The sequence below is a fragment of the Rhipicephalus sanguineus genome, chromosome 2 (assembly GCF_013339695.2).
Source record: "Rhipicephalus sanguineus isolate Rsan-2018 chromosome 2, BIME_Rsan_1.4, whole genome shotgun sequence".
Lineage (NCBI taxonomy): Eukaryota > Metazoa > Arthropoda > Arachnida > Ixodida > Ixodidae > Rhipicephalus > Rhipicephalus sanguineus.
The window spans coordinates 130,257,907-130,266,887 of record NC_051177.1 but is presented as its reverse complement, the minus strand read 5'-3'; the positions used below and the strand labels follow the sequence as shown (position 1 = coordinate 130,266,887).

Here is an 8,981-nt window from a genome sequence, read left to right as displayed (position 1 = left end):
GCTAGAACAGGGGAGTGCTTGGAACGAGCTCCGAATAATGAAGCCCAAACGGGGTCAATCCGCTTGTGGCGCTGCGATCGGTAGTCTGCAATGTGTCGTCGTTTAAGAGTTGGTCGTAGCTCCGTTGAAGTGGTGCAGGGGTAGAATGCCCGTTTCCCACTTAAAAGGCCCTGGTTCTAATCGCAGCTGTAGATGGTGGGTTCTTATCCTCAGTATCAACTTTTATACCTGTATTGGTTTTCCTTTGTTTCTTAAAACTAGGTGCAGTTTCTATGTGTCGCTTCCAAAAGTAATGCAGTCTGAACTAAAACAGAAATTTGACAGTCGGTGTAGTTATTTGCAGCGCCACCGTCCGGGATTCAACAGAAATGTAAAGTATGGCCTCCGAGATTTTCGCGAATGCGACTCGAAACGAGATTTCACATTTTACGTTACGTAAATACGTAGCAACAGAGCTAATTTTGAGAAACAAAGGAAAACCAATGCAGCTATATATCGTGACACTCAGAATTACAACCCACGATCTACAGCTGCGACTAGAACACGGGCCTTTGGAGTGGGAAGCGAGCATTCTACCCCTGCACCACTTTGGCGGAGCCGCTCGCAATTCTTTAACGACGACACATTGCAGACTACCGATCGCCGCGCCACAAACGGACTGACCCTGTTTGAGCTTAACTTCCTGTACATACACTCTAAGCACGGTAACGTTTACTAAAGGTGCACATTTTCACAAATTTGTGTACTTATAAAATAGAAGTTATCTAGTAACCTTTAGTACCCGTTCACAGTATCAAGCATTCTCACGTAAAAATAGAGGTTACGTTGTACAGTACACGGTATACTGTTTACACAAAACGGCTTGCAGGAGATTTATACGGCCACATCACGTAAAAATAGAGGTTACACTGTACAGTACACGGTATAGTGTTTACACAAAACGGCTTGCAGGAGATTTTATACGGCCACCGCTCTGCGCCTCTTCTTTCCTTCGCTCTTCTTTCTTCGACGCATTCCGGGAGGTTACGCTCATCACATGGATCAGCCAGTTGTGCCAGCAACGGAAGCACAGCCTTACACTCTTTCGCACTTCGTGCTGCGCATGCCTCGTGTTTTTTCCGCGCTTCCTTGTGCGGTTTTAATACACCGTCCATATACGTACGCTAAGAAATGCGAACCTTTGCGGAAGGTGTCACATGGAAGGCGCTTCTCGGAACACACGCGATGGCGCATTGTAATAAATCAAGTGCATGACTGCTTATAGAACGTGACAATTCCGGTGACCGAGGCCAAACGCGTCGCCTTCGCTCATTAGAAGAAGCAGCTAACAAAACATTCGCATATTCGAGGCGACTTGGAGTTAGCATGCACTACAGCAATGATGAACCGCGATTATTATTAAAATGTAGTCGACCCGTCAATATCAGTGAAGACCAGAGATTTTATAACAGTATCATGGTATACGTGTCAGGCCATCCTCTCTTGGTCCAACTTCTACGCAGTTTAAGCACAGGCTGGCGTGATTATAACACTTCAATTATTTTTCTTGCTCGTGCACTTTCATTGATTGTGTGATTCGTGCTTATCAAACTGTGTCTTATCCGATAATAAATACCAGCCGTCTATTTGTTATAGGGCTATTTGCCATTTGTTCACCTTCAAATATGGGATCAGCATTGGAAACGTGGATACTGACAAATGGGAAGTTGACAAAGCAGGGAAGCTGCTGAAGGCGGTAAAGAAGTGCGTGGAGAATTAACACTGCTCCTCACGGCGTAGAGTTTATTCAAAATTGATATACAGACCACTCGCCATACGCCACGTTAAGTCAGTTTTACGTACTTCTCGTAAAACCCAAAGAAATGTCTGAAATCATCGCGTAATAAGTAGCTGGCTGGTACGTTTGTGCATATTATATACGAATGCTGAATGATATTCAGAAAAACACGCAGTAAATGCAATGCATGCATACGCAAAACATACAATAATACCAAGAGCGCATATCAAGAGCCGGAACGCGGTTTTCTCGAGAGATGCAAATTGTAATGTTTAAGCATTTACGTAATTGGGTCAAGAGAGGATACTTGTCTGATACACATGGCACAACTCATGATAAAGAATATCTGTCAATCACCTGCTCTTCTTAATTATCGTTTTAGTGGCAGACCGCATTTGAACGACGCGATGCTTGTGGGCGAAGATGTGACGTTATGATGCATGCAAGCTCTAAGATAACTCCAAAGAAAATTTTTTGTGTTTTTTCTTGCGATTAGGGAAGCGTACATCTCTTGCCACGGACACCGCAACTCTCGTGATCTATGCAGACATGTACCAGAATTATTCCAAAGCTCCAGCGTGTGTATTCAAGACAGGGCAGGCCATATGACACCGCCGTGAAAGTTCTCATTACTCTGTATACATATTTGTACGCTGCATAATAAAGCCGCAGAAAGAAGTACAGAAGTTAGGCGTGCACAGAAAGAAGCCCTAAAGGAAGAGCCCGCTTCTCTTGCTAGACGACACTTCGCTGGGCCGATCATGCGTGTAGCGAGTGGTCCGAAATGTGTCGCAGAAGAAGATCGAAAGAAAAAAGCGGCACATACCCTTTGTTAGGCGACATCTGGGTGGGTGGGCCACGGGTAGAGCTGTTATACTGAGTGGAGCCCCCTGCAAATAATACGTGATCAGCGTCATGCTTCTCCTTAAGTACACATGTGTGCGGCATACTATAAATGCTGGTACTGCAGGACAGCTGAAACCCAGAGGGCAGCCAAAAAGAGGGTGATTGTCAGTCCTTTACTTTTGTCCTCGGGTTGTGCGTGCTCAGAAGAAATTTCTGAAGAAAAAAAACATGCACCATTGGAAAAGAATTCATATTTCATTGCTTTATACCTCCAAAGCAGAATACATCAAAGTTTATTGATTTATAGCTTCAGGGACTTGTCTAGCTGATAAAGACCGCAGGTATTCAAAGCGTTTCTTCTTGTTTTCGCCTGTGGTTGGTACAAATTTACAGGAGCAGGTGGTCAGGATCTGCAGTCAAACCCTCTCTTGCTGCACGCACCAGCATGTTCATCAGTCAATATGTCAGTTTGCTGATTCCGCAATCTCCTCGCTGGACAGTCGATCCTAAAAGGAGAGGACCGTTATTTTGCACAATTCCAACGGTTACTGCCACTTTGCACACAACTGCCGATAGCACGTAATGTGCGACAATACCCCCCCCCCCAAAAAAAGTGTTACTTGATCAATACATAAGCGTGATTAGAAACAGAAACATTGCAATTTACATTTTTCAGTGACCATACTTGGCATTTCACGTGGAGCTTGAATATGCTCGTACCTAATTGTTTTCCTCAAGGGGCATATTCCACTTGACAGTTCATAACCTCGGCTGCACCGAACGTAAGGCATATCGGCGTCTGGAAGTTTCCAAGCTGCCTGATAGGAGATCATCCCAGCATGCCTTGGGCGGGATGTATGCTTTAAACATTTCCAACGCAACACATTTAATATGGCCGGGAAAAAAATCATTTGTGTTGTCTACGTACCTTTAAACATTCCGGCTTTGACAGTTAAATCATATATACTGATTCATTTTTTCTAACCACAATGACACGTTGCTTGCACCCTAGAGCAGAACGAGAACACAAAAAAAGTTATCTCAGTGCCAGAGAACAAATTTTTATCGCCAAGGAACTAAGGACATCGAAAGACATATCAACCGCACTGACCATGTCCCCCTTTGAACTCCTACGTCGCACGATTGCTGGCATTCGTGCTATCTGAAAATCGTTAAGCCACAGCGTATCGCTTATCGCGTAACATATTCTCAGCTGCCCCGTTTTGATAGCGAAGCAGTTAGACGTAATCGAGCGACGCAGAGCAAATACTGCCGGCAACAATGCGTAAAAGCATGACAATTTCTTTTTCTGACTCGACCCAACTCTTACAGCAGCGTATGAGCATCAATTATCTGAATTTTGAATGCCGTACATTGTGACCTTTATGAGTGCAACTATGGAATGAAGATGACTTCAGCATATATTTGTGGTAAGGTTTCAAGTTAGGTCAAGACGCAGAAGTTTGAAGTCTGATGGAAACCCGTCTGGTAGGGTTGATACGTGGAGACGTTGAAAACCCGAGGCACTGAGCCGACTAAACAAAAAGCACACACACACATACACACACACACACGCACGCGCGCACACACACACACGCACGCGCGCGCACACACGCGAGCACACACGCGCACGAGCACACCGCACGCGCGAGCACACCACACACGCGCGCGCACGAGCACACACGCGAGCAAACACAAGCGCGCGCACCACACACCACACACGCGCGAGCACACACGCGAGCACACACACACACGCGAGCACACACACACACACGCGAGTACACACGCGCACGAGCACACACGCGCGCGCGCGCACACACCATGCGCGAGCACACACACACGCGCGCACGAGCACACACGCACGCGCGAGCGCAAACGCACACACGCGAGCACACACACACACGCACGCGCGAGCGCATACACACGCGCGCGCACGAGCACACACCACGAGCACCACACCCGCACGAGCACACACACACACACACACACACACACACACGTACGCACTCATACACACGGAGTAGTCGGTATCAAGAGCGACTCGAGATAAAGACGTCGTGACAGTCATTTTTCTCTAGCGCGAGCACGTGCCTTCCCCCAGTCGAATGCGTGTCCCCTGAAACGTGCTCAGCCAAAGCACTAGATTTAGCAATTTATTAAAGACGATAGTCTTTCTTGGGGACTTAAACCAGAAATTTTGGTCTTCTTTCTGTCTGTCTGTCTGTCTTTCTGTTTGTCGGCACGTCCCTCGATGCTGTTTGTCAGCACGTCCCTTGTCGGCACGTACCACTTGCCCAAGGGCCAGCCGTCTTGAACTGGTACGGCTGTTCATACTTGTGAACGTTGTCGATCAAAAAGTAAATATCATGCATATCTGAGGTGCAACATCACTAGGTAAGTATTAGGTGGCGTGTTCCTTTAATAGAAAATGCATACATACGTAATTTTAAGGACCCTGGTTTCTTAAGCTGCGCTGAAAATGCATAAAATGGAAGCTTGAGCGAGTTGGTATGCGTTCATCTTTGTTGAAACAGCGCTCACTAGACGACGACGAAGGAAAAGAAGGCACAGGACAGGCAGCGCCTGTCCTGTGCCTTCTTTTACTTCGTCGTCGTCTAGTGAGCGCTGTTTCAACAAAGGTGACAATGCGAGTGCGCTGAAATTTGCCTTCCTCCGTGCCCTTCGCACGAGCTCATTGTTGTGTTTCGGTTTCGGTTCTGTATTGCACTGTACGAATGCCATGGGTTGGTGTTGAAAACTTTAGTTTTGAGAAGGCCAAGAGGTGAAAAAAATATTTAAAAATGAAAAAGCAGCGTTGTGGGCGGCCTTCAGGCTGCCGGTTGTGGGCGCCGCTCTGGCGTTCCTGTTTTACCCAGGCGACGTGTAAATAAAAGAGTGTGTGGAGAGTACTCGTTGAGTGCGGACGTTTCTCTGCTTCAGCGCTTCGCGCCAAACCGCGTTTTCGGGCTGGCTGGCGTCCCCGCCGGTCGCGTTGGTCACCGTCGGTCTTCGCCTGCTGCTGCGCCGGGACTACCAGCACGCAACACAGCACTCATGTTTCCCGACGTATTGCCAGATGGCGTCCATATCTCACCCAGCGCCTCTTCTATCGTCTTTACACGACATTTGCAGCGAAGCACGCAGATACGCGGCCAATTTTTTTTTCACGTCATAAACGTCCTTTTGTGTGTGTGTGTATTAAATGTTTACTTCGGTCGGCTCAGTGCCTCGGGTTTGCTACATTCAGCTACACACGGAAGGATGCTGTGGTTTCCTTTAAGACACTTAAACTACACTTAAAATGCACTCTTAACGCCATTTCATTGTCTTTCGTGTACTTAAAGCTTTATTCATTTCGGTAGCGCAAAACAATTTATAAAGACAGGAGAGGACATGTAGACAGGACGGCGCTAGAGATCAACTGACTTTACTGCAAGGAAACACACAAAAAACCCGTTGCACAGGCGCGACGCGCTACATCACTCTACGAGGGCTTTTTTTTTTAAATGTGTCTAATTTTCTTTGCGCTACCGAAATAAACACCAGTGATCACAACCAACTAGCCCGCATTACCGCCTTAAACCCTCACTCGTCCACCTAAAACTACTGCAGCCGAGTTTGAAGCATGGCGAAAGGTTGCGTATAGACGCCACGAAATATCATGTACCGGTGACAAGGACATGACAAACAGCCCAGACTGCCATTGACAGGAGCGAGTTACTGCGCACGCAGAGCTCGTCTGGGCAGAGCTGATCTGGGGCACTTTGTTTATGCCGCCTACAGTATTTCACACCGTGATTGCAGCCTTCATCGAGCGTGTTGAAGGTACCAAGACGGCGACAGCAGGAAGCGTTAAACTTCTGTCCTTCATCTCTTCTCACATAAACGTGTACGATAACGAATGATCTTAGTCGGATGTTTGATAATATACGCCCAAACACTCATCTTGTAATGTCAACGCAGAGCAAATACTGCCAATAACAATGCATTACATAAAAGTATGACACGATTTATTTAAAACATAAAAGTATGACACGACCCATCTCGTACAGTAGCGTAAGCATGAGCATGAATTCAGGTAAACACGCGACATAAGTACATATACACAAGCAAATAACGTACTGAAGAGAGAATATTGCTTACCTGCAAATCACATTTACTACTGTCTTCGGGCAACGTAACAACGGATGCAACCCGCTCGACAATTGCCTGTCTCAAGCGAAGAATCAGCAATGCAGCTCGTCGCAACGGCCGCGCAGCCCACTGATCGTGCCCGTTGCAATGTCTCGTGGCTTATTTGCGGCGGATCGCGCACGTTAATGACTGCCCTTGCGTGCTGTATCACTAGTTACACGCCACTCACGTACACAACACGATTAGACCACGCACGTCAACAAAGCGCGGAGTGTAAAACCTGGATAAATCGATGAAACAAAGAGCAGCACTGCACAAACGCGACTTCAACAACCGCACCAACCGCCTCGCATTCGAATGCTCTTCCCGGCATACACCTCAAGCTGTGCAAGCCTAGGAGAGATGTCGCCGTCCCTGGTTCGATAAAGTTGAAGCGGCGTCTCGAGGACGCCACATTTGTTACTCACCGCGAGCTCATACATCGCTCTACGCGGCCTCTCTACTGGAGCGGCCGTCCCACGCTGTTTTGTGAACTCAGCGGCATCTTTTTCTCCCGTGTTGGCGAATTGATGACGGTTAAGCGTGTTTGGTGCTATGTTGTCCCGTGACGTTTGCTGCACTTTACGATCCGTTAATTATAACGCGAGAAAAAAGAAACAAACTAGACAACACGACAGCGAAATTCCAATAAATTGTATTGCGAGTCTCGGAAAATATTTTTCTCGCGCCACGGGATGGTTCTTCGATCGCATCGTCAGTTTAATTTGGTCGGTTGTCGTGTGCTCACAGTACTTTATCTTGTCGCCATATGCGAAGCTTCCCGGAGGCAAATTAATTACTTCTGCGGCTTAAAAGCAAAATAGATATAAGAGCTACTTAATAAGTTGTTTAGCACAAACATTTGACCAACATACGATAGTTTTTCGTTCTTGTGCTTCTGCCGATGTCTGTGCAGATTATGTCACTTCATAAATTACGGGTTTTGGAAGCGGGCTCACCTTATTGAACTCCAGTTTTAGTTCATACCCCACCATCGCTTGCCTCAGTATGCCGCAATGTAAAATCGCTGCTTCTGTGATTTGCTTTTCTGCTGTCAAGACCCGTTCTGTGTTTACATCATCCGCTGTTCAATTGATAAAGCCAGCCTTGAACAAGACAGATCGCGATGTCACACATTGATCAATAAACTTCCACTCCATAGTGTAGGTCCCCTGACGGATGAGTCATTGCGCTTATATAAGTTACAATCTAAAGGTTACAATGCTCATCGCGGTGCTTTAGCTTTTAACTTGGCACGCTACTGTCGATGTAACCTTTATGAGAGAGGGAAATGAAGAAAACACAAAGATAATTTGCTGTAACAGCCATGTAACTTATAATTAGGTTACATGTCTTTTTATGCTGTCCTAAACGTTACCGTGATTAGAGTGTAGGTGCTGCGGCTGTTCCGAGTAGAGCACTGCACGGGCCCGGGCCGACCGAAAGCCGGAGCCCGGCCCGGCCCGCGGGCCGGGCTCGGGCTTGAAAGTGCGGGCCTGGGCCGGGCCCGGGCTTGAGGCTGCGGGCCAGGCCGGACTCGGGTCCGCTCATTAAAAGGCCTAAGTCGGGCCTTCCGGCACACGTGAACGTTATGCATTGCATTGTCTAAGGTATTCTGTGCCAAGCTGAAGTGACTGTGCAAAGAGCTGGCTCAAAGAAAACCTTAGCTAAAAAAATAGAAAAGAGTTGAAGGTCTATGTTTTTTTCACCAGTATATATCTACACTGGTGCGTTGACTTTATGTTGCATGCTCATGAATTCACCGGTATATATATATATATATATATATATAATATATATATATATATATATTATATATATTATATAATTATATAATATATATATATTCGTATGTCAGATGACCTGATAGGACAAAATCGTACGATCAAGTAAATACAGGTGCACCAGCGTAAAAATAACAGCACTAACGAGGCCAGATCACGGTTGTTCACATGGGAGGAATAAGGCTTTCGGTCTTTTTTAGGTTGACACATACGATACATTTCATTTATATTCCTTGGTATTACGTGCCGAAATCACGATATGATTACGAGGCACGCCATAGTGGGATCGGATTAATTTCGACCACTGCAAGTTCTTTAACATACACCTAAAGATAAGTACACGGGTGTTCTTGCATTTCGGCCCCATCAAAATGCGGCCACCGTGGCCGCGCGAATCGCAC

The 8,981-nt window shown here is 46.5% G+C and overlaps 1 long non-coding RNA gene across 1 annotated transcript; it reads right to left on the bottom strand.

Annotated features, from left to right (window-relative positions):
- Nucleotides 1-3,092: 3,092 nt before the first annotated feature.
- LOC125757219 (uncharacterized) lies at nt 3,093-3,583 on the bottom strand. Its single transcript, XR_007415152.1, has 3 exons — nt 3,552-3,583; nt 3,344-3,483; nt 3,093-3,129 (listed from the first exon to the last, which is right to left on the bottom strand). It is a non-coding gene; the product is annotated as an uncharacterized LOC125757219 (long non-coding RNA).
- Nucleotides 3,584-8,981: the final 5,398 nt, after the last annotated feature.